Below are 26356 nucleotides of genomic sequence, written 5' to 3' on the forward strand. Positions count from 1 at the left end.
TAAGCTCTCCCCTCAGTAATATATTAATGGAGTCTCTAACCCAGGGCTTAAAAAGCATAACAGAAGGCCTGGTTAAGATGATCACACCCACTATACACACAGTTATTTAATAGTGTGCATATATATATTTACATGATATGTAAGTATATCCATATATATGCATATATGTAAAATTATATAAAGTTATATATAAACTGGAACCCAAGTACTTATATGCACTTAAATACCTAGATTTTACATTCAACAAGGAAGGTTGAACTTAGCTGGGACTGTCCACCTACCTTGGATGCTCCAGCATAGGAATCTGAGGAAGCCAGACTTCCCACACAGTATTTTGGGGTTCACAAAGAAGATGTCCCAGAGGCAGGGAGTAGAAACTGCTAGCTTCATAAAGCAGCATATTGTCACTTACACTATATTTCATTGTTCAGAGGAGTGACAGAGCCTGGCCAGGTTCAAGGTAAGGCAACAGAGACCCCACCTCTTGTAGGAAGGAGCACCAAAGAGAGTTTATCCACTTTCTATGTGCCACGGCTTCTTCCATATTTCCTAAAAGTATATGCAGTAAATGTATGTAGAAAGACATAATAATTATATTTTAATAGCCACCATTTTCACTGCCTCCAGATGGCCAAGCCCACTCTAAGGCAGATTTTTCTCAACCTTAGCAGTGTTGACATTTTGGGCTAGATGATTCTTTGGTGGGGGAAAGGGGGAGGCTAACTTATGCTGATAGAACGTTTTGCAGCATCTCTGGCCTCTACTTGCTAGATGCAAATTGCACACCCCCTGTAGTGACAATCAAAAATGTCTCCAAACATTGTCAAATGTCCCTTGAAGGACAAAGGTGCCCTACTTGAGAACCACTGCTCTATGGTAAGCACTAAACACTACAATAAAGTACACTATCGCATAAAATCTTCAGGAGAGCATAAGGCCAGTACTATAATTATTTCCATTTTATAGAAGAGTAAACTGAGGCTTGGCGAGTGATGATCCATATTTACTCAGTAGTAAAAAATCCACCTCTGTTTGATTGCAAAGCCTCAGTTCTTTCTACCGTGCCCTTAATTCCCTTTTCTATTTCAAAATGTCCAGAAGGCAAAAAGCCAGAGGCAGAACCCTAATCCCACACCCCCAGCACCACTGAGCCCTGCTGACCCACCAAGGTGCCTGGCTTGATTCCTGAGCCACTGCAGGCATCTTCAGTACAGAAACCACTGATCCACTCAAAATTAGCAGGCGCCTCTGTCCCCTGCCCCGCTGTTTGCTTATGGAGGGAATTCGAGCCTAATTTGGATGGGCGCCTGACTCTGGGCCGTGTGCCAGGCCTTAGCACGGGCACACTGGCCCACACACTCTCACCTGGTGTGCAGTCTATTTCAGGATACAGCCTCAGTTGCCGCTGCCGCAGGTGCCCTGACAGATGGAGCATGCCCAGCATTCGTCCTGGGTTAGAGACACCACTATTTCTGGAGCAGGCTTGTCATTGCAGATTTTGTTTTATAGTCCTCTCATCCAGAGCCCCCTACCCCACCCACACTGCCTACCATCTTTTCCCACCCCAGGCCCCTCCTGAATTTACTATTTCTTGGTGGGAGGGGGACAAATATGCAACTGGCTATTAAGAAATGAAGGGTGGGACAGAGCTGGGGATGAAGGCTTCCCAGAGGAGATAAACATGTAGAAGTTCTCCAAGAAGAGTAATTATGAGGAGGACTAGGCAGCAGGATAGGACATTTCAGGCAGAAGGACTCTCATGGGGTAAGACAGAGATGCTCTTCCAGGGGTGTCAAACTCATTTTTACCGGGGCCACATCAGCCTCGCAGTTGCCTTCCAAAGGCTGAATGTAATTTTAGGACTATAAATGTAACTACTCCTTAACTAGGGGCAAGGAGCTTGGTGCTGCTGCCAGGTAGAAACAAGGTGCCATCTAGATAAAACAAGGTGGAGTGCCGGATTCAGCCTGAGGGCCTTGTTTTTGCCACCTGGGCAAAGGCACAGTGCCCAGGAGCTACCCCAATGTACTGAGATGATGAGACACTGAGTTACAAAGAAGAAGGACCAGAGATTGGGATGGGCAGCTGGGATATTTCCCATCTGTAAAGGGAAGAGCAAGTCTTTAAGGGAAGGCATGAGAAGTTGATGAACTAATCACAAAGATTAGTCCATCACCTCTGAGAAGCATGGATTGGAGAAGGGCAAAATTACACTGAGTGCAAGGCATTGATGCAATCCCATTTGGAGTTAGTGCAAACATTTTACAGTTTAATCATTCAACAAATATTATTTTAATATCTATCCTTGCTGCCAGACACTCGACTAGACAGTCCAATAGAGTGGTGAGCAAAGCTGACCCTGTCCCAGCATGTATGGATCTCCTATTCTAGGAAAGATGACAGATATTAAACAATAGGCACAATTAATTACATTGTTAGAATGAAAGGACTTAAGAAGGAAGAGAGTAGTGGCTTATGAAAGTGTTCAAGAGACACTGGATACAGGCTGAGGGTTGCAGTCAAGAGCAGGGGCAGTTTCTCTTTCATATTAGGTAACTTCGGTCCCCCAACAACATTGTGAGTTAGGCAATATTAATCATCATTCTACAGATGCAGAAGCAAAGGCTTGAGTAAGTCACACCTCTTTCTCCAGGCAAAGTTCCCAGTGTGCGAATAGCAACAGCAAGACCAGAAGACAAGAAGGTTGGCTCCCGATGAGCCTTCTTCATTTGGCCTGGTCATGCCAGCTATGTGACCTGGAGGACTCAGGTTTCACAACAGTTTAAACAGCTGCTCTGTCTCCTCTCTCTCTCTCTCTCACCATCTTTCTCTTTCTCTCTCTCTCTCTCCCCTAAATTGGTTTGTGGAACCGTGCGGACAGAGCCAGCCAGCAGGGCAACAATGAGTTGGATGGAAGCTTGCTGCTCCTTGCATCAGAAAAGCAGACAGTGCCTCTCTGGCCATTGGCCACAGATACAACAGAAATTTGCATGAAAGGTGACTCAGCTCTGGCTTTCTCAGCAACACTCCACCATCAGCTATAACAAAGAGACAAGGCACATCTTAGGAGACCTCCGAATGATTCCACGGCCAGCCTTTACCCACTAGGAAGCTGCTGAGCAGGCAACACTGGCACTTTTGTGAGTGAAATGGCTGAGTGCTTCCTTGGGGCATGTGCTTTAGAATGCTAGTCCAGGAAGGTTTTCATGTCCTGCTCAAGTGTGACATTTGTTTCCATCACCTGGAAGGTGACTCTGGGAGCAGGTGTGCAGCTAGTTGACTTACTTGTTCTGTGTGGCCCCCAAATAGGTAAAGATAGCCTCGAGCTGAGAGAAATGGAGGGGTTTGTGTACATGCAAAGACACCTTCCATGTGCCTCTGATTGAAGTGCTGGTGCTCAGTGGAAATGGCACAGGCCTGGGAACCAGGGGAATGAACTTGGAAGCCCTGCCCACACTTAGCAGCTGTGTGGCTGAAACCTGCCCATACCTCGGTGCCAGTGAAATAAAGGGAGAAGGGAGAAGGAATTGTCATTGGAGTGTTTCTCTGAACCAGGCACTTCACCATATCATCTGGTTTTATCCTCATCACCACATAGAAAGCTGTTTGAAAGGTGATCATGGTACCTCTTTCCTAAGGTGTTTATGAAAATCAGTGAAGGCATGTAGATTAAGTGCTTAGCACCACAAACCTAGGGGGTATGTTTTCATTATAGTTATTATTATAGGAAGTATTAGCCCCATTTTATAGATGAAAACCCTGACTCTAAGAAGCCACATAGCAGATATTCTAATCCAATTCTGCTTGGTTCCAAAGCCCCTATTCTCAGCCCTGTCAAAACAGCATCTCACTGTTTCTCTCCTGTTCCCCAGGGGATGGTTGAAACCCACTGAACAAAAGAGGAAATTAGAATTTAGTCAAATGTTTCTTGAACAAATAATTTAATGATAATTAAAATTATTAAGAAAGAATAAATCAAACTCATGTATTAATAATGAAAAAGCATTCCATAAATATTTACCATGACTATTGATGTGTCAGTCATTGGGCTGCTATGAGCGATCAAAAGACATTAGATATGAATTCTGCCTGCCTACAGTTGATGTCTAGCAAATAGGTAGGAATCTCTCTAGTGGTCATAGGATAACTGATCATCATAATGAAATACTGCTCTGGCCTGCATTGCTGTGTATTCCAGACGAGTAATTAGCATCTTTCATGCATTAATCCTTTGGCATTTTAAATAACTTCTGTGATAGGAATTATTCAGTTTTAAAAAGGTGAGACCAGAGCTCAGGGAGGTTTGATAATATGATCAAAATTATATAATTTTGAAGTGTGACAAAACCAAGAAGCAAGCCCAGGTCTATCTGTCCCAAATCCATGCTCTAACCATTTTGCTACACTATCTCATTCTCCCTAACCAGCCTCTCTAGTTAGAACTGTAAAAACCAACTAATTTGATTAAATAGTTTTAATAAAAAGCATAATTACACAAGTTAGCACTAATAGGGAAAAATACCAAGTAAGGTGGTGTGGATTCCTTTTTGGCCTGCTTCCTGTTCTGGTGCAGACTGGTTTCACGCCACTATATCTGGCTCACCTGGGCGAAGAAAACACAAATCCTGCAGCAACAATGCCACAGTGCAATTTGCACCCCTTCATACTCACAAGGCACTCGGGCCACTTCTGTGACAGCACATCAGCTCCTTCCTTTCAAGGGGCATTGGCCACCACCCCATCACCTTAGACAGTCCTTATGCAGTAATAATAGCCTGATTCTTTTTCAAAGGTGTATTTAAATGACCTTGTTAAAGAATAAAATAAAAATGTTATGTCTCTCTCTTCCATTTCTTCTGAGTTGCCAGAGGATGTCCAAGCCAAACATGGATAGGCTTGAAGTTACATGAAGGGTATAATTGAGGACAATATTAAAGGCAAGAAATGAACTACAGTTAAATGAATTCTTTCCCCTGAAAAGCACACAAAGAAGAGGATTCTCAACAGAAGCATCACTCTCTTGCTAAATGTCAGTAGAGGGAGAAACATACTTTTTCACTGGATTCATGGGATTTCAGGTGGTTGACACTCTATATTTGATCATCCTAAATTCTCACTGGTCACAGATGCTCACTGATTCATTTCTCCCTCCCAATCTTCTATACACTGTTCTTTAACTACACAGAGATCCCTTTACTATCCAACACACTGAAAAGCTCTGTCATGCATTCCCCATCCACAAAACACTTCAAGGACAAGATCAAGGACCAGCTCAGAATTCACCTTACTGGTGAAGCCTCTCCTGACCACCTAGAGAGGGAGGTTCAAGGACTTCTCTCATTGTGCCTTGCTTCCCTCTGACGTGGTCATTATCCTCACTTATTTGAGTTGTGTCTTGAAATACCTTTCTCTCCTGCTAAACTGACAGTCTTAGGGATTGGGTTTTAGCTCTGTTTACTGGTTTAAAAAAACAGATTACATTCTAGTAGGGAGATCATCAATAAATGAGAAAGCAAACAAATGAACAAGTAAAATATTACAGATTGCGATAGCTTCTAGTCAAGGAGATAAATGGGGGCTATAGTAGAGAATAAAGGAAAATAACAACAAACTTAGCATGGGAAATCTGAAAAGAGCTGTCATAGGAAGGAGAATTTATGATGAGACCTAAAGGAAAAGAAAGAACCAGACCCACAATGAACTGGTCTAAGAACAATTGGTAGAAGGTCCAGCCAATGCAAATAATTCTGCAATGGCAAGAGCTTGGTGGGTGCAGGGAACTGGGAGGCCAACATGATGGAAAATGATAAGAACAGGGAGACTATGTAGGTAAGAAGAGATTCAAAGCCAGGCCAGAGCAGGCTGGAACTTGAGTGCCACGTTAAAGTGTATTCTTCTAAATGCAATAAAAATCTATTAAAAGATATTTAGTGAGGGGAGTGACATATTTGCTTTTTGCTTTTTTAAAGACCATTCTGACTTCTATATGGAAAGAAAATGGATTTAGGGCTCAGGGGAACAAGGATAGAAGCAGAGAGGCCATTGAGGGGTTATTGTTCCATTACCAACCACAGTGTCTGATATGGTAAAGATATTCAATAAAAGAAAATGGATGAATGAATGAATGAGTTAGATTACTCTGGGCTTACAGAAAAATAGTGGCCACCAATGCTTTTCTAGCTGATGGTGATGATGTCTCCTCCTCACCCTTAGCACCTGCAGCATTTGACTTACTGTGAAACAGTTTTAAAATGTACATTCCAGAAAATCCTCGCTCTTCATGGGCCCAGATTTCCCATGCTCCAGGCTTGCAAAAATCATCATCTTGTCCTGGTAATATGTGACTATGTTTGACATCATTTTTTTTGTTACTGTTTTTCATTCCTGCGAACAGAAAACAGCTTTTTGTTTCTTGGCAGTGGTGGGGGGTGATGTAGGTCCCATCCAACCAGACAGAGAAGAGAAGGTGAAGAAATTCTGATGGGGACTTTCATCCCCTTCTCAGGAAGCTGGCTGTGGACAATACTATTAGTCTCGACTTCAAACCTGAAACCTCAGTGTCCCCGGGGAGCCAGGAGGACAGGCTCTCGGCACTGGGACTTCCTAAGCAGCACAAGTATCCGTTTTTCATCAGCAACCTCCTGCTTTATTAGCTAAACTGTTCTGAAGCCCAGACAGGCATATCTCATGCCGAGTTTAGGGCGAAAGCAATGTGGCAGGCTCCATGCCCAGGGTGCTGCAGAAAAGAGACCGGGGTTGTTGAACGTGAGCCGTGCTGGACCCTTTCCTAAACCAACAGGAATCAGCTGCTCTTTGACAGTGCAGTCTGCTAACAGATGGAAAATTCTTCAAGGGGGACAGAAATAGAGGAAATGAAGAAGGTGCTGAGTATTTCATATGGATATGATTCCAGCACAACATTTCCCCCAATATCCTCTAGCCCCTGGAAGAAACATTAAAAGGGACATTGAAGTAATTCTCCAATAAACATCCTTAGAAATATGTGAAATCAATACAATTGAATTAATTTGTGAGCCAGATGGGAATTTGATGATCAAACAGTTTCATATCCCATGAGGAAGTTGGCACGCAAAGATGTGGAGTGACTATTCAAATGCATCAAGGTATTCAAAGACACAGCAGAAAGGTGCCCCAGGTAACCAAACTCCACTTTGTCCATCCCCTTTCTGATGTCACACTGTTGCTCAGGAGACACTGTGGGACACCTTGTCATCATACAGACCAGGGATGGAATCTCTGACACTCCCCAGATCTGTGATCTTTTACACCTTTCTTCACAGGAAGTTAATGGAACTAATACCACTTGCCTCATCAACATAAATGAGATAATGACTATAAAGTCTGTGCCTATGTGTTCATCAGATATTGTACTTTCTTCTGGATGTTCAGGACAACTATGCTTTCCAGCTCCTCTGCACCTGACTAGTTTTGGCCAGTGCCATGTAGATAGAAGTGGTGTGCCTGCTCCCAGAGGGTTCCCACACTCTACTTTATTCCTGTTTTTTCCCACAACGACGTTGTGAACATTGAAAATGATGTCACCAAACAAATGAAGGAACAAAACAGACTCATCAAAGTAGAGACCAAATTGATGGATATCACAGGAAAAGGGGATGGAGAGCTGGATGAAAAAATTAAGGGAATTACAGTCAATAATATAAGTTTGCATGGTGACAGATGGTTATTAGATTTACTGTAGTGATCACATTATAAGGTATATAAATGTCAAAGCACTATATTACATACCTAAAACTAACATAATACTGTATGCTAACTAAAGTTAAAATTTAAAAATGTAACAAGAAACTAGATCCTTGAATCACTGTGTAGAAGAGCACCACCTGACGAATCCTGTTGACCTTGAATTCCGTGAGTGAGAAGAAAACATTTTTGAGTTAAACCATACTTCAGTTACTGTTATTTACTCTGACTAATGTAGTCAGCATGTGCTAAATGATAGTTATCATAAATGGCCTAAATTTGCTTTACTCAAAATCTACACAAGCTACAAATTCTTATAATCAGAACTTTGTTCCACAAAACTGAACATTAAGAACCAACATCAACTCTGATGAAAGCTACCATGAGGCTCTGAATGTGTGTGTGTGTGTGTGTGTGTGTGTGTGTGTATAAAATATTTTAATTGGTAAAAACTCTGTAATTGAGGGGAGTTCTCATTTCTTAAACATTCATTTGGTAAATGATTGCTGAGATCTAGACACTGGCCAGGTTAAGATCACATATGCTGTCATATGCTGGCCTTACAATAGCCCTGTAGGATTATGAGATAGCTATTATTCCAACCATGCCCACTCCTTCCACAGGTCTCTTGCCTTCTCTTCCTGACAAGAATATTCTTGCTCCAGACACCTGAATGGCTCACATCTTGACTTTGTTCAAGTCCCTGCCAATTCTCTAAATGTGCCTGTGCCATTCACATCACCAACCTCCATTCTCCTCTATCTCATGTACAGATTTTGCTATTCATTCTTAATACTGTTTCACCCTGGTACGACCAGAGCCCAGTTCCTGGGCTCCTTAACTGATAGCACATTGGGTTCTCAGTGTCTCTCAAAATCATTATTTAAAGAGTATGATAGGTGAAAGCCTAAGGTTAGATAAAATGTATAATATGATGGGGACCCAAAAGACCTGGAATTTATTTATAAAAAATATGTATTTATTCTTACATGTTTAAACTTCAGTCACCTTCAAAGTACTCTCCATTTGATGCAATACACGTATTTTTTTCCACTGCTCATAACAGTTTTTGAACATATCACTTTTGATACCTTTTAGTGCTTCTGCCATTTTTTTTGTTTCACCTCTTCTACATCAGCAAAATGTTTCCCTTTGGGGACCTTTTTCACCCGAGAAACAAAGAAAAGTTAGTTCAGGGTGAGGTCAGGTGAATAGGAAGGTTGGGGCATGGAGGTCATGCTGTTTTTGGTCAAAAACTGCTGAACACTCAGCACAGTGTGGGCAGGTGTGCTCATAAATCACCCACCATAAAATTGGCAAATGTGTTGAAAGAGTCTTCAAACAAAATTCACTGATGCCGAATGCAGTCTCTCACAATAGTGCTGTCTGGTACACTGATATGGGTGAGTTCCTAGAACATTCATCTAGGGAGGAAAGGGGCCCACCCTCCAGAAGATAATTATGCGGCCTTTTGGGTCCCCCCTTATTTGTTGAAAGTTACATAAGAAGCATTATTTTTTAACAAAATGAAAGAAAGGATGTGTCTTTAGGAAAGTGTGAATGAATATTTCCTCAATTGTGTTATGTATTTTTTAGGTCATTCTTTAAAGATCTTACTTTCTTTCAATATCTACATGTTCAAAGGTCATGATGACCCTTGCTGAAATCAAGAGCAATGGCCAATTATGTTATTGTTGGATCCTGGCACTGACATCAAAAACCAGTGTCCCTCCTGTATAAGGACATAGAAACCTGATGATAATTCATCTGGAGAGCTACCAGTCTATGCAGTGAATTGAGAACAATGAATAAGGATTCCTGAATGTGCCTCTAAAGAGAAGCAGGCACTTGGTCCCCATGGAAGTCATCCTCTTGGAGCAGGCGTAGTGACTGATGAAGTGAGTTTTGTGTAAAATGCAAATTCACCATTTGTGGGAACTGGAAGTTCATTTATCTAAATCATTTCTGTTATAGTCTATGACGGCTTCTGAAAATTGCCAGGGTAGGTTTTTTATTTGATCTTTCAACATTATTGGAGGTCATATAAACAGGATTATATAAAGTCTTTCACTGTCAATTAGTGTAATTCTAAATCAACGTTCTGTCAACGATGTACAGATTTTACAGCATAAGGAGGAAGAAAGAACAGCTCATTTTTTCTCAAATGAATTCCTTGGCTTTTGGTTAATTCTTAATTAAAAACAGAAGGAGGGAGGGAAGGTGCTAGGAGGGAGAGATGAGGCAGGGAAAGGGAGGGAAGGAGGTATGAGAGAAGAGGGAGGAGGGAAAAAGGCTACTAAATTTATTTTAAGATGTTTTGGGAAATGAATCTATGCCTTATTTTCATCCTAAGAAAAAACACTGATGGTTATTAAAAGGTTAAAAAAAACCATTTTCTATGAAAATTGGAAGCCTATATGGTATTCCAATTTTACAATCTAAAATATGACTTTCCTTGAACTGAACGTGTAGGAGACTTATTTTTAGCTAATAGATCTAGCACAGGGCACTCATTTTTTTTGATGGAAATAAAAAACAGACCAAATTTCTTTTATTCCTGGAATATTAGCCCCACTATTAACTGTAATTTGCTTGACTTACATGAGCCTTTAAGGATTTCAGGATACTTCTGGGACAATACTTTCCATGGTCTCCATAAATATAAGAAATAACTCCCTTCATTTGAAAACCCTTTATAGATACTAGATTAAAATTTTATCTCCTATTTCTTTATAGTCTCACAGGAAACCTCCCAGGGGTAGATGAGAAAAGTTTTAGTATCAAGTAAACTATCTCACTTGTCTCCATAATATCCTTGTTTAAAAAATTGCTACACTTCAAGCTAATAAAGTAGAGAAGAGTTAGTGGGTGAAATGAAATAATTCAATGAGTAAGTGCTTCTCTGATCCAGCAATCAACAGAACTGGCTTATTTCAGGCACTCAATGTTTTATGCTCCAGGATAGATTCAACCTCTAGAAGTAAACCTATGGGGATGGAATTCCAGGCTGCCTTTTACTCTTTGTGACCTCTAGGTCCCCCTCCATAAAACAGGGGAGGCTATATTGTCCACCTCAGAGATCTGAGAAGAGCTAAAGACCATACTGTACGACAATGACCAGCACAGTGTGTGCCCTGATATCTCCATCATCATCGTCCTCTTCATCTACCAGAATAACTTCCAAATGAACCCTAGATTCAATCTTGCCTCCTTTAAATCCACTCTCAAAAGTACAGCCAGAATGAACATTCTAAAATATAAACTTGATCCCATCACCCCCATGTGTAAAAGCATTCAAAGTGTTTCCATTGTCCACAAGAATAGTGTTCATGATCCCCCAAGGGGCAGACCAGCTTTTCAAAATCAAGCCCTTGCCTCTACTCTAGTGTCTTCCTCCATCACTTTTCTCTTTCCCCCCACTTCCTATCCCCACTGTGAACTTCCAGCCACACAGAACCATCTGATACTCCTGAAAACTTCCTTCCATTTCATTACACTCCCTGTCTGTACTTTCGCTGCCTAGAACTTTTTTCCATGCTTATCCTCAAAAGGTTGGCTCAAAATAAAATATATTTCTCTTAAAGCAAGAAACCCCAGACTGAGAAAAGGAAAATGCACAGAGGAAGGGAAAGCAATCTGCTCCAGTGATGTTGAAAGGGGAGCAGGTGCTAATTTGCTCACCAAAGACAGGATTCATTACGAACTCATCAGTCCTGCTGCTGTGCACATCCCGCTGTGGCCTATTTGCTCACACTGCTAATGTAGTCATAATCTAAGCACGCCGAAAGTCCGCCTGGCCAGTTTACAATACATCTTAAAAAGCATCTGCAGCACAGATTGAACCAACGCTTTGAAAATATTGGGAAATGATAAACATATGATTCTGCTTAAGTAGTTACGTGGCTGTAATTAAAGTTGGACTTCTCCTAGCACCCTGCTAAATTGTATTCACACGCACAGGCAACAAGAGAGGTACTTCTCAATTCGCTTCAGTAAGTGCGTAAAAGAACAAAACAGATAGCTGAAATGTACTGACAATTTCTGTTTAGGATAACGGTGAGTTATGTGGCTATTGTAGATTACCTTTAGTATCTACACCCAGGCCTGGCTCAGTCACCTCTTCTTATGAAGTCCCTGAGAGAGATACATGCACAAGAGGAAATAGTAAGTGCCACTTTATTATAATTAGATGGGCTTTTCCCTAAGACTACAGTTGTAAGGTTTTGGTTAGTTGGGCAGGAGACATAGCTTGGATCAGACAGTACACAAAAGAGCAAGGAGTTTTACCTATCCTTCAAGTCCAGGCACTAATGTGTGATTCTCTGAATGGGCCCATGCAAAAAGAGATTTATGAGATTATTAACACACTACACCATATATTTGAGAAGAGTACAGGAAGACTAACGTGTGGGGCTTCCTGGATATAGAAGTGTTGCCTCCCTTAGATTACTTCTTTTTTTTATAATTACTTATATTTTTTAATGTAACAAATATAATTACTTTTGATAATATTAGACATTAAGGAAAAGCAATTACCTCTATTATACATAATGCTGGCTCTTTACAAGTTTTAGTGAAGTAAAATTGTTCAATTCAGCTCATATCTATTCAACTTTATTAACTTATTTCACTTGATCTGTCACTAGTTTTTGATACATAATTATTTAATATACTGGAAAAAATACTGCCAATTACACTGTAGCCCAGTGCTTCCTAATCAGTTAGAATTTCCCATATAATATCACCTTCTGGGCTGTGAAGACCATCCTAAAAGTGCTGGTATGTTGATCATTCTGTTAAGTTGTGATGTTGGTACTGTCTTGATCTTATCAGATAAAACCAGCAAAAATTTCTGAAAAAAAATTCAGGAAACATTTAAAACTCATGTGGTGCCTGTGATACAACTGAAGGGCGGATGTGAACAGCTATACCAAGCTCACTCATGAGCAGCAAGAAGAACTCCTTCACATGGATTACTTCTTCAGCATTCTACAAAGATGAGACACATGAAGAGGATCACAGTTCTGTAGGCAACCTTATGATATAGTTATCTTGCCAACTAGTGTACACAGTCTGGCTAGGGTCCTGGAATCTCACTTTTCCTATATTTTCCAACTTACTTTTGCATGTGACCTTCTGGCCCTGAAGCTATGGAGCAAGTCAGTTCCAGATTCTAAGCTCAGATTTTTCATCTTTGAATTGATATATTAGGCAAGATGCCTCTGTGGTTCTTTCCAGCTCTGATGTAATGTTACATGACTGCAAGTAAATGTTATCTTCTAATAAACAAGAGGATTAGTGAAGTCCAGTGCTTTTCCCAGTAGCAAATTGAATTTATTTGGGGTGTGAATTTTATTTTCAGGGTCTTCACACTTCTAACCAGGGGGCAACTCTTACAAGAGTCTGAATGAGAGAAGGTGACTAACTCCGCACTTACATCTATCCTCATTCCTGAATGAAAGCCCCAATATCCTGACGTGAGGAAACTCAGAAAGTAAAAAATTGGGAAATTTACCCATCTGCCCTCTAGGGAATTCGAATGAGGATCAAAATAGTAAAAAATAAGGATCAAGAATTTCCCATATAAACATAATGAGACAATTCAGCATTTTTTCACATCTCTTCCAAGAAATCATGTTTTAAAAGCATTAAGAAGAACTTAAAAAGATTTGCATCCATAGAATCCAAAATTATATAGATTTGAATCCATGAAGTCAAAAATACACATAACAGGCTACTCCAAACTGAGACTGGTAGGAGGGGATGGAAGGAAGAGATGAGGAGAAGAACAATGAGTGACAGGAGGGCTTGCTCAATGTGAGGTTCATGACCTAAGTGCAGAAGCTATCACCGTGCCTTGCAGCAAGCAAGAGAACTGAGTGGGTTGGTTGCCTGAGAGGCACAGAAAACTCTGCTGATAAAGAATCACACAGATCAGCAATGTTTGCAGGAGTCATGCTAACAATGAACAAGGAAAGAGACTCTAGGCTGTGAAACCTTTGAGGTTATTCTCCCACCCATAGGAATCTTCTCAATATAGCTAATCTCAAAAAAAATTGTTAAGAAATGAGTAATAGCATAGGAACAAGACAGGCATGCAAAAATCCTATTGAAAAATAAGAAAAGAGAAGCAAAATGTCCCATGAGAGGCAGATTTCTCATCGGAAGAAAATCGTGAACAAGCATATTAATAAAGCAATTGCTCTGGTTCAAGAAGACCACAGCAGGAATGTGGTGGCTTTGACAGATATAACAAGACCACAGGAAGAGGTTAAAGATAAGCTGTCATAGTTGAGGAGAGACATAGGACAACAAAGGAAAAGTACATATATAATATACTAAAAGGGCCCCAAAAATGAGTAGTTGAGAAAATGCTTGCAATTTGGAAGTCTGTGATTCAATTCAATGCACTTATTTTATAGTTCATGAAAATGAAGCCAGAATATGACTTTTACAAGGTCACATAGCTAGTAGCAATGCTAAGAATAGAACACAGAGCTCCCTTCCCTCAGCTAACTGCAGGATCTTACAAAGCTGATCAGAGAGCAGACAGCAGACTTCTAATCATGGGACATGAGACTGTGGGAATATTTATGCTCACAGCTACTTGTACCACCTTCAGAAATAAATGGTTGCACATAGAGAAAACAGAGCACCATGAACCAGAGCTCTGTTGCACTCATTCCATGGGGTTATGACAATAATTTATAATGCCATTGCAATTACAGTGGAATTATGGCCACCCAGCACCTAATAGAGCTGTGTGCATACTCTTGAGAAAGACGAATGTGCTGGCATCTCTAGCTACAGAAATAAGATTAAATGGCTCCCATCCCCAATCCTGTCATTGATTTTTGTAGCCCTTCCATTAACATGATACTTCACATATCCCTCTATCATTCTTCAGAAGGGAAGACATACTTTTAGAGTGTAAATAATTAGAACCTCAAAATCCAAAATGAAAAATATTCCACACCTCCAATTGCCATGAATTAGGACACATAATTCAGAGCCTTTTTTGAGGATGTGTTCATGAGGAGAACACATGTATATGGAATGAAACTGCTTTCCAGCTTCTCTCTCCTCCTCTTTCCTCCTTTCGCCTCCTTGTGCATTTTTGGCTTTGGATCTGAATCAGTTAGAATATGGTGACTATATAAATCAGGACATTCTGTAAAAAGCATAGAGGGTGCTCTTACACAAGGACAATTAGACTAAATGGAGATAGTTCCAAGTCTGGGGCCATAATACCTTACATCAGGAGTGTTGTTCTGTGTTTCTATTTCTCATAACATGCTTTTCTGCAGGTTGCTCAATACTGTCAAAGAGATAATGCAAAGAAGTTTCTAAATTTAATACTTATGGTGGCTACTACTTTTTTCTTGAGAGCCTACGTTTTGGTCCTAAATATCTAGAGTAATGGCTAAGAACATGGATTACTTGTAAACCTAATAGAGGTTGATCAACCACTCTGTACCTCAGTCTTAAGAAATATAAAGCATGAGTACAAGGCAGTTTTCAAAGAGGTAAGCTATTACATGAGCTTCAGAGTTCTTTATATATACATAATACCACCTAATCCTTATAGGAGCCCAATGAAGCAGAAATCATTTACACAATTTTTCAAATGAGAACACTGAGGCTCGGTATAGGACACCATTCTGTGTGGCATGGGCCCAGCTCCCACTTGGAGATGCACAGGACCCATGCCCATGGATAGATTCTCCCATGGAGAATCAGGCCTGCATTGTACCTACACTGATGTGAGACTTGCTTTTGCTAAAACTTCCTCACCCTGAATTGAGGCAAAAAGTGCTTACTGTAACTTCCTAAAGTCTGTGCTAAACCTCCCCAATATGGAGTATAACCAATTCAACCACTTTTCCCTTTGCATTTGCAAATATCCTTCTTCTGTGATGTGATTAGTGGCATCCTCTCTTTTGTTTTCTGTAAAAGGTAACCACCTAAAGCAAACCTGTGCATAGTAAATGAGGACCATCATGTAATGTGCCCAGAAAAGCAATAAAAGCTTGTTAAGGCCAGGGTTAGGGTTGTGCTCCCCTCGAGAGAGTGGCTGAGGTGCTCTGAGACTTTTTCTCCTCTTGAGAGAGAAGCCACACAGTCCCTTTTCCTCCATAGGACTTGGTAGTCCATGTAAATTTCCCTTGTCTCATCCACAATGTTGCAGATCCCACGAGCCAGTATTCGTATCAGCCTGGCAACTTACCAGAGGTCACAGAACTACTACAAGCTGGAAAGTCTGTGTGCAAATTCAAGTCTGTCTGACATTAAGTCCTCACACTATCAGTCAGTTTACTGTCACATATACTATGTACTAAACTAGTGTCATCTGGACAAAAGTTGAAATGCTTTGTCTTACTTAGGCTTACAGACTTATCACCTTTACTCATTTACCACTGAATACACTTTTCTGTATGTTATATATGTATTGATTAATTTGTTTGCCATTTATCTACACAAACTCAACTCACTCCAGAGAGATTTATAGTAGTTTATAAAAACACATGTATTTTTAAAGGTATGTAAAAAATAGGTTAAAAGGAAATAAGAGTAGGGAAAAGTAAAATAAAGCCAAGGATACAGTTGGTATTCAAGATATGGCAAGCTTTCATCGGGCTCATTCATGTATCCGACATCATTAAGGAACTGGGAATTTAAAAGTAAAATGAGGAGGTGCCTTGTTTTCATAAATGTGAATTCTAATGAAGTAAATAAACACACAAACAATTACAGAGTACTGGGGAAAATTGGGAAACAATGTACAAGATTCAGTGGGAGCATGTAAGGAGGACACAACCCATCATATCCTCATAATGCCCATCAAAATCGGATATTTTTCTAGCTTGTGTGCTTGTGGCCAGTGCTCCCCTCTAGAATGTGAAGTTTGAGAGATCTGGTGTCTTGTTCATAGCTGTGTCTCCTCTGCCTAGAACTCTGCCTGCCACAGTAAAGGTGCTCAGTGAATGAGTGAGTGAGTGAGGCTCGGGGAGAGTAAGAAGGGTTTGGACAGCTTGTAAATTGCAGAACTATCCTGTCTCCTCCAGACCTTGAAGGTGACCTGCTCAACTAATCATATCAGCCCCACACACTGAAACTAGGCAAAGATTCAAAAATAATTAATGGACAGCGGGTCAGCAAGTAAATATCGACACTCACACCAAAAGAAGGGTCAGGGGGATGGCCATTACCAAGATGAGAGTGTTACTTCTAAGAAAACCAGCATGTCAAAGATGAGTGATTTGTCCAACTTGACATACCTCATAAAGGGCCACGGAAGTGTTTCAGTCCAACTCCCTCTGGCCCCAGGTCTGTGCACTTCCCACCACACTTCAAAGCAGAGATGAAATTGGGCAGAAGATGGGAGAAAATACCTGGATAAAGAGAGAGAGAGAGAGGCTTAGGGCACAAAGGAAGGACAAAAGAAGGTGGGAAGTCAGAACACACAAATGCATATCGATTCACTTTAAGAAAAAAACAGATTTCAGCAACAGAGAAAAATTGCTGTGTGTTAATCAATGCATCATTAAAATGCATGGAGACAAGCCCATGGCCTTAGCCTTTTGAAAATGTACTAGTGTAGGTTACTTTCTTTTTTCTTCACATTTCTTTATCTAGAAATCTCACCATGTATTTAGGAAATTGGTTTAAGAGTCAGGAAAGAATTCTTGAAAGTTTTAGAAATTCCATATTCTGAACCTGCTTCTTCAGCCATCACAGAACACTGAGGCAGCAATTCCCTTTCTCGGGACTTGGATTTCTGCTTGTGTCAAGTAAAGAATTCTGAGTAAGTCATTCCTAAGGCTGTCTCTAACTCTTTTTTTTTTCCAATTTTTATTTATCTTTAGAGGGAAAAGGGAAGGAGAGAGGGAGAGAAATATCGATGTATGGTTGCATATCGTGGATCCCCTGCCGGGAACTGGCCTGCAGGGAACCAGCCTGCAACCCAGGCATGTGCCCTGACTGGGAATCGAACCGCAATTGTCTGGTTTGCAGGCCCACGCTCAATCCACTGAGCTACACCAGCCAGGGCATCTAACTCTTAACTTTCTATATTTCCAGAGCTCTGGGCAAAAGTAGGAGACCTGGTTCTGGCCCCAACTCTGTGTTTTATTTTTGACTCGTCTCTTTTGTCTCTTTCTCCTTTTTCCCTGCTCTTATGAGTTGAGATAAAATGCAGAGCATGTGCATTAAGCTTTAGAGTTTGAAAAAAAGCCTTGATGTTAGCTTATTTTAAGGCAATACAATGATCTGCCAGCTCTATCTTACAGGTCCTTTGCAGATCAAACAAAGTCATGAATATGTAAGTACTCTGGTTAATTACCAATTGCAGTAATAAAAAAAAATCAACGGTCTTCTGTACTAATTCTATTTTTACATAGACCTGGTAGTCTGTTTTCAAGACAGGTTGAGAGGCTTTTTCTAGAAGTAGAGGCAAGAAATTTGTCAATATATTTTTTAAATCTTTCTATAATAAATTCTGCAGCTAATTAAGAGTAAAATAAGACATAATGATCTTATCTGAGAAGCACTTTATCTGCCCTTCCATTCTAAATGAAAGTTTTGCTGGATAGAGCAATCTTGGTTGTAGGTCTTTGGATTTCATGACTTGGAATACCTCTTTCCAGCCCCTTCTTGCCTGTAAGGTCTCTTTTGAGAAATCTGCTGACAGTCTGATGGGAACTCCTTTGTAGGTGACAGTGAAAGGACAGCAAACTCACAGTTATTAACAACCACACCTAAAACAAAAGCAAACTAAAAGGACAGCTAGATCAGGAGTGGAAACATAGAAATGAAGATCTCAAGGAGGGTTAGCAACAGGGGAGTGGGAGGAGGAGAAGTGGGGAGAAGGCACAGAAAATAAGTAGCATAGATGGTAGATAGAATATAGATGGGGGGCAAGAATAGTATGGGAAATATAGAATCTAAAGAACTTGAGACACATGGTCATAAACTAAAGGGGGTAATGGGGACAGGGAGGTAGGGTGGAGGGGAATGAATGGGGGGAATAGAACAACTGTAATGACATAATCAATAAAAAATAAATTTAAAAAAAGATATAATGAAATGAAGTGAAACAAAATAAAATAGAAGACATGATTTCTCTTATGTGGTTGAAAAGGGGTATTAAGAAACTGTAAGCGTCCATGGGAAGATAAAATTTCAGAAGTGAGTGAGCCTTCAATGGACTTATCCTCTCAGTGCCTTCGTCTGCCATCTAGCTCACTTTGTGTGCTTTCTTTCTTTTTCTCTCTTTTAATTGAGGAAGTTCATTTCCTTATTCCCTTTAGCTTTCTCATAGGTCACTGCTCTTTAGGGATGGAGGCTATTTCTGCTATCCTGTTTCCTTTTCATTCAACCATGTAATAATTTTTCCATATCTGGCAAGCTCACTCTGGAAGGTGGGGCCAGTGAATCGGGTATCTGTGGGCAATGAGTGGAAGTCATTTGCCCAGGTTTAAACCTTCAAAGACATTTTTAATGCTGAGTATTAACCAGATCCACACATACGTCTGAAATAATGACCATCCTTTCTGTACACCCAGTAAATTTTGGAATTTGAAAGTTGCCTGAAATACTATACAAAGTGTTAAAACAATTCCTTGTTTGGATGTGTTACATGAGAGCCTGCATTTATAAGCATGTGTGTGTTTTAAAGGAGTCTTCTTGAAAGAAAATATTTTATTGTCTGTCTCCTTAGAAACAGTCACATCAGATGATACCAAGTACCACTTCTCATAGATTTTGTCTTCATAATGGAATAAAAAGATTTGTTAGTTGATGTTATTAAAATTCACTTGCAACTTCACTAAGATAATAAACCCTGAGGGGCTATGTGTTGTCGAGATCAGCAATTTTTTTCTCTGCTGCTATAGTCCCTTTCATTCTCATGCTAAAGGCATTTGTGTGGGTAAATGCCAAATAGGTTGAAGGAAAGGAGAGGGGAAAGCTTTGATAAAGGAAGAAATAGGGTCTTTTCAAAGGCCATAGAGAAGAAGAAAGCAGTGGATATACTACCCTCCATGAACTCTATGCAAATTAGGCATGCAGAGCTACTTGTCCTATTAATCACAATGGAAAACTTTATTGAACACACAACCCAGCGACATACTGGACTAAACACTTATCAAGCACTGTTTTATTTTATTCTTAACATAAGAAAGTAGAGCAATCTAGCAATTGAAAATCTTGGTCAGGCAGTTCTGCCTAAAGTTTTGTTCTCTGTTAGAGAGTCCACCTGCCCCCAGATATGAAACACATCCTAAGAGATAAAGGAATAATTTGATTTCCATATACTTTACACCTTTATCTTCTTTCTATATGGATTCAGATCTTATCAAAGGTGACTTTGGACACTAATTTTTGGACATGGATCTCAACAATGTGAATGCCCTACTGAGGCTCACAGTGATCTGATTAATCAGACCCCAGGCACATCTCAAATCATGGTTTCTTCCTGTAGTAGATTGTAAAAAAAATTGGCCCCAAAGACATTGCAGTGCCTTCCATCGAGAAATGAAATCATTTCTCTGATCCCTTGAATCTGCGCTCATCTTATAACTAGTTTTGACCAGTAGAATTGGGCTTTTCCCCTTACTTTCTCAAATATGCCTCTATGCAAAGAAACCCAAACTACCCCATGAGAGACAGCCTAGCTGAGCAAGAACAAGTAGCAGCTACCTGAGTGAAGCACCTTTGACCACCCAGCCCTGATCCAAACACCAGAGTGATTGCAGCTGCAAATTTGTTTTAACTTACAAAGTTATGGGGTGATTTGTTAAGCATCAACACATAGGTGAAACACCCTTCCCCCTCCAGGCTCTGTCTGGGCTCCAGCCTCTCTGGTCTTCACTCAATTCATGGAATATGTCACTGTCTTTCCTACCTCAGAGTCTTCACATATGTGTGTGCCATGGATGAAAACGTTTCCCCTCCTGACCTGTTAAATGCTTTGCTCCTTCTCATCATTCAGGCCACATCTTAAGAGAGAATCCTTTACTGGTCATCTATACATAGTTGATGTCTATTCTCCATATTAGCCCCTTGCTTGTGTTTTTTCATTGCATGCATAACAATCTGTAATAATTTGTTACTGCCTATTTTTCTCCTACCAAAATGTAAGATCCATGAGAATAGGTAGAAATAATGTTTGTCCTCTGCCTCACTGCAGTTTAAGAGAGTGCCTGGCAGAGGATCTCACCTGCTGTCCCTCGGATCTCTTGCACTCTTTATGTGCATACCTCCGCCCAGAGTGTTCTCACTCCCAACATCCAGAACTTGTTTCTTTTTCAGAAAGGTTGTATGGCAGCTGCTGGATCCCAGCTGGAGTTGCCAACACCAAAATACTGAAGACTGGGAACTTATATGGCTTTAGTCAATGACCAAGGAGTGGAGAGATGGTATGAGAACACTCAGCTCCCTCATCCACTGATCAGAACAACTCTGAGGTATGAGCTACACCTTTTGCAATGTTCACCTATGGGAGTAAGCAAAGTCCCCCTTCATGGGACCTCCCTTGCTTATCTTCTTCACTGTGTCCATGGTGAGTGCTTTGTACCCTTGACTGGCTTCCTTCCTTGCATGCCCTACTTCCTCACACCCTGCAGGTCTTCCAGGAACACATCTTTATAAGTCTCTGTTATACAAATCCTTATGCTAGAATCTGCTTCTAGGGAACTCACTCTAAGAATGTGATTTTGTTTAATACATTCATTAAAGCAATTCTTGATTTCCACACATTGGCTTTCATGTTGATGCCCTTAAACTGGTTAGTTCATAAGCTGAATTCAGGCACATTCTATAGCATCACAAGCCTCCACAGCCATGTTTGTGCAATTATTCCAACATTTTACTGCAGTTTGCCCTAGTGCTTTATAAAGACAAGAGGGAAGTGGAAAGTGCTGACACCAGCAGTTAAAAACAATTGAGACAAAGATAAAAACCACTCAGTGAATTAGAAGCAGGAAATTGGGGATTATATTAGAATGCTCACTGACTGAAGCTGGTCATCGGGGTGTTTGATTGTGAAGAACAAGTGCAAAATTAAAGAACATATAGAAAATTCTAGAAATAGACCACCTAGGATTGTATTGAAGGATATGGAGAGATTCTTACAAAGCATGGAAGGTGTGAAATTGGCACCAAAACCCTTACAGAAAGAACTCCAAAGACAGGGCAGTTCCTGGAACCAGAGAACAGTTCTCAGGTATGAGCTTGCCTATGCCCTTGTCAAAAGGAAGAACAGTCCTGTACTCAAGTCTCACTGGACAAATGTTTCAAGACATCTTGTAAAATCCTATTAAAGGTATCCTTGCAGTCTGATGCTGAATTCCCTACACAGTCTCTTGAAAAATCACCACCAGCCTTCATGCTCCTGCATTTAAAATAACTTCTTGTGTTTCCCAAATGTCACTTCAAATAAGCTGAAAAAAGTGTGCTTTTGAGGCAAGAAACTGCATAAGAACATGAGTTCTACTGTTTGAATTTAATATTCAGACCAATTGTTAACGTTTTAAATAATCATTGCACAATTTAAAATTTTCGTAATGCTTTTGGAGTCCATGGAATTTAATTCTTCCATAACCCTTATGAAGTTTTTTTTTCAGTTGTATTCAGTTTATATTTTTTCTTTTTGAATTAGTGTTATTATTCATGACAAAAAAAAAAAACCTTCCATGGCCTGATGGAATAATACAAACCACAGCTCTCCCACCAGTTATGTAATCTTATAGAAGCTGATCTTTCTGAGTCTCAGTCTATTCATTGATACTAATGCTGCCTCTGTGCAGTTTTAGTGAGGGTGAAGGTAGAGAATGTAAACGAAACACTGAATAAAGATCCAGTGAGTCTTTATTCTCTTTCCCATGGTGCCATCACAAAACAGTTGGTTAGAATGATTTTGCAAACAATTTGCCTGTCTTGGCTTAAAGACCAAGTTTGAACTTTTTAGCAAGACACACAAGGTCCCATGTGATCTGAACTCCACGTGTTTCTCTTGGCTCATCCAGGTCTTTCCCCATTCCCCACCTATCATCCCTCTGCTTTTAAAGGAGCAAGTGGAACTACCTACACGCAGGCCTTTCCTCACCAGAATACCCTCCCAGGATTTGGTTCAGATGTATGTCCTCCTGAACAATTGGAGCCCCTGCGTTCTCCAGTCTGGGTAAAGTGCCCATCCCACATGGTCTCTCAGGACCATGGGCTTCCCTAGAACACAACACTTATCATTTAGTTTTGCAAATATCCTTAACATTCATTTCCTCCATTAGCTTATAACCTTCACAAATAAGGATATAATATAACCTTATACTTACCAGTCACTGTTCTAAGATCTTTCCCTATATAAACCCTTTTTATTATTACAACACCTTGTGTGAGATAAGTGTTTTCAGCCAGTTTAGATGGGGGAGAAACAAAAGAAAAGAAATTAAGTGATTCTCCCATGACCAAATACCTAGTAAGCCACAGAGCGGGCTCTGTTGCCTCCATGCTAGAACAAAGAATTCTGTCACAATAAGGGAACTGAGATCTGAGCAGGGATATAACTAGATTTAGATCAAAGTCTATACTGTCATGATTTGTTAAAAAGAAGGCAAATAGCTAGCAAATAAAATCTACAGTTTGGAAAAACCTCTTACCTCAGTGTCATGAATTGAATCTAGAACAATGGGGCTTTCACTGCCTTGGGGACCAAGATACCTGCATTTTTGTGTCTAGCTGAGTGACCTGTTCCTTGACAGACCTCAGTCACCTCATCCTTAAATGAGAATAAAGGATGGGTGGACTTGGAGGTTCTTCCAACATTAGATGTTTATATTCTGTGGTTCCAACAGAAGAGTCCCATGTCAAGGACTTGTGCTTGTTGCCCTTCTGTCCGTCACTGGTGCCTTCTTCTCATCATTTCTGTCCAATCCAAAATGTCAATACAGCACCGACTCTGAAATCCTGGCTTCGTGACTTCTAAGCAACAGGATCACAGAGTTTACTGAACTTCTCGGTACATCGGTTTTTCCTGTCTGTCTCCAGTCTGTTTCCACTACTGGGAATAGAACTGAAGTATTATTGTTTAATTGCTTGGTGCCATGGGAGGGAAAAGGAAATTCGTTTGCAGATTTTTACCAAGTCATGGCACATTATTATTTTTAGAAATCCGAGCACATATAAACATTTTGGCAAAAGTAGGTTTACAGTTGTGAGTATACAGAACACAGAGTTTATTCTTGTGTTATTATTTATTAATTTTTATATTGTTTTTCACTAGAACAACTGTAAACCTACTTTTGTCCCACCCTGTCTATGGAGTGAAAGAGAACTAGGAAGTCAGAGGTAGTATAGTCAAGTTTTTTCAGCTCTATCTCCAACTTTTGAGTCAGTGATTGAGTGAACCAGTTGTCAAGAGAAAATATGATCAGTCACCTTGCTAAACTCACGGTAGGTACTCAATAAATATTCACTGAATTAAATGAATGTTACCTCATCTGTACAAAAGGAATCAGAATCTTTTAAATACTTGAAATAGAGATACTGGATCACATGATTTTACAAAATCTTAATACTCTGAAAACTGTAAAATCTCTAGTCCAATATTTATTCTTCTGCTTTGGTATGTTACTAGTTTATGTTTGGCTCTGATTTTGTAAAATTCCATTCTCGTGACCCTCCACCCCAATTATCTAACTATATTTAGTGTTGAACAAAATATCTGGTCTGGGTTTGAGGTGGGGAGAACATACTGCTCTTTGGTTTGCCAAGGCAAATCACGGCAGCTAGTGTTTATTAAAAAGTTGTTAAGAAAAGGCACTCTGCTAAGTAAACTGCATGATTAAACCAGGTACTCTGCTAAGCAAACTATATGTAGAGGCTCGTTTTTCTCTACAGCCCCCTAATCCCCATTTCATAGGTAAGAAAACATGCTGAGAGATTAAGCAGCTTGTCCAATGTCACATACTTTGTAAAGGGCAGAGTTGGGATAAGAACAAAGTTCACCTGATTAAAGAGACTGGGTTTCTAATCTCTCTGGGCTCTGCCATCCAGTTATCCAGTTTCAAGGAACAGAGACAGACTCTGGCTAATGTGAGCAAAAAGAGAGAGAAATCATTAGAAAGATTGAAGATGAGTGTAGGAAAGAAACCCAAAGATCTTAAAAGGAGAAGGAGGAAATTCTTGAATCCAAGAAATAAGGACTGACAAACACTCTTCTTTGGAGAAAGCTCTGGAATTGGGATACAAGAGATGTCCTTTATAACAAGGTATATAAAGACCATATGGCCTACCCCTAAACTACCAAAAGCTACAGGGCAAACATAATGCCAAAACATGTACTTCTATCCTCTCACTGTACTCAACAAAGCCCAAGTTCAAATCCCCCCTTCACTTAACAGGATTTGTTCTGGCTTGACTTTGGGCTTGAACCTTGTTTTCCCATTTATTAGCTATATGTCTTAGGGAATGTATTACACCTGTTCAAGCCCCAGTTTCTCCATTGGTGAAAAAGTCTAGCCCCCAGCCATATACCTAGTTTATAGGGTTGCTGTGAGAATTCAATTCAGTAGTGAATGAAGAGCTTTTGGCACAGCACCTGGGACACTAAAGAAATTCAGTAAATATCAGCTACTACTACTACTACCAATGCTACTATTATCTCTCAATTAGTTGGGACCAATTTCAGCCCCTCCTCTGAGCACCACAGAACACTTATGGACAGAACTAAAAGTTTTCAAGTGCTAGTCCACAATCAAGCATTCCCCAATCTGCAACAAAATGAGAAAAATAAGTACAGCCAAGTTCATTTTTTATGAAGTTAAACATATTTACTTTTTCGGTGCTAAGTTTTTTCTTTATAAATTTATGGTGATAGGATATAGCAATTTTTTAGATTTTTAATGTAATTATGTGTTTTTTTAATTGCCAGATTAAAATGTTGTCATCCTTGCATCTGCCCATCAGTTTTCCCCATAATCTTACTGGACTTTGGATTCAGGGGTGTGCACACACCCCTTCATCTGCAGCATTTCCAGATGCCTATCCATGGTATCAAAGAGTTCTCACTTCCTGTTTCCTTGCCCTTGTGCCTCCTTGATTCATTTTTCTTGGAAGCATTATTGCTCTGTGAAATTATACATTCGTACATCTATTTATTATCTGTTTTCCTCCTTATATGTGAATTTCACAATACCAGAAACATTTTTTAATTCATGTCTGCATTCTTAAATTCCAAGCACAGTCCCTGAGCCATGTTACATGTTTATTCAAAAAGAAAAACACAACTGTGGTTGAAGGGTTCTGGGCTTTAGAGCAAGATGGAGCTCCTGTGAATACCATCTCTGCTGCAGTTGTCAGAGCCTTGGTTTTCTCATCTGCAGAATGGCCATAAAGGTTATTGTCAGCATTCAGGGAGAAAAATGAAAGCAGAGTTTCTGTATACAATGGTCTCCCACTCAACTGATAGTGTATCTGCCTTTGGCTTAACTTTAGCATTGTTCCAAAGTATTTTTCAAGTTTGATGTCCTTTTGCCTTGAAATAAGATGCAACCCAGTGTAGAGAACACTATAGTCCTATCCTCCTCTTTGGAATATATCAACTCATCCTGGACTTCTACATTCCACTGCTGCAACT

This window comes from Artibeus jamaicensis, unplaced genomic scaffold (assembly GCF_021234435.1).
Source record: "Artibeus jamaicensis isolate MK-2021 breed Jamaican fruit bat unplaced genomic scaffold, CSHL_Jam_final scaffold_916, whole genome shotgun sequence".
In the NCBI taxonomy this organism is placed as follows: domain Eukaryota; kingdom Metazoa; phylum Chordata; class Mammalia; order Chiroptera; family Phyllostomidae; genus Artibeus; species Artibeus jamaicensis.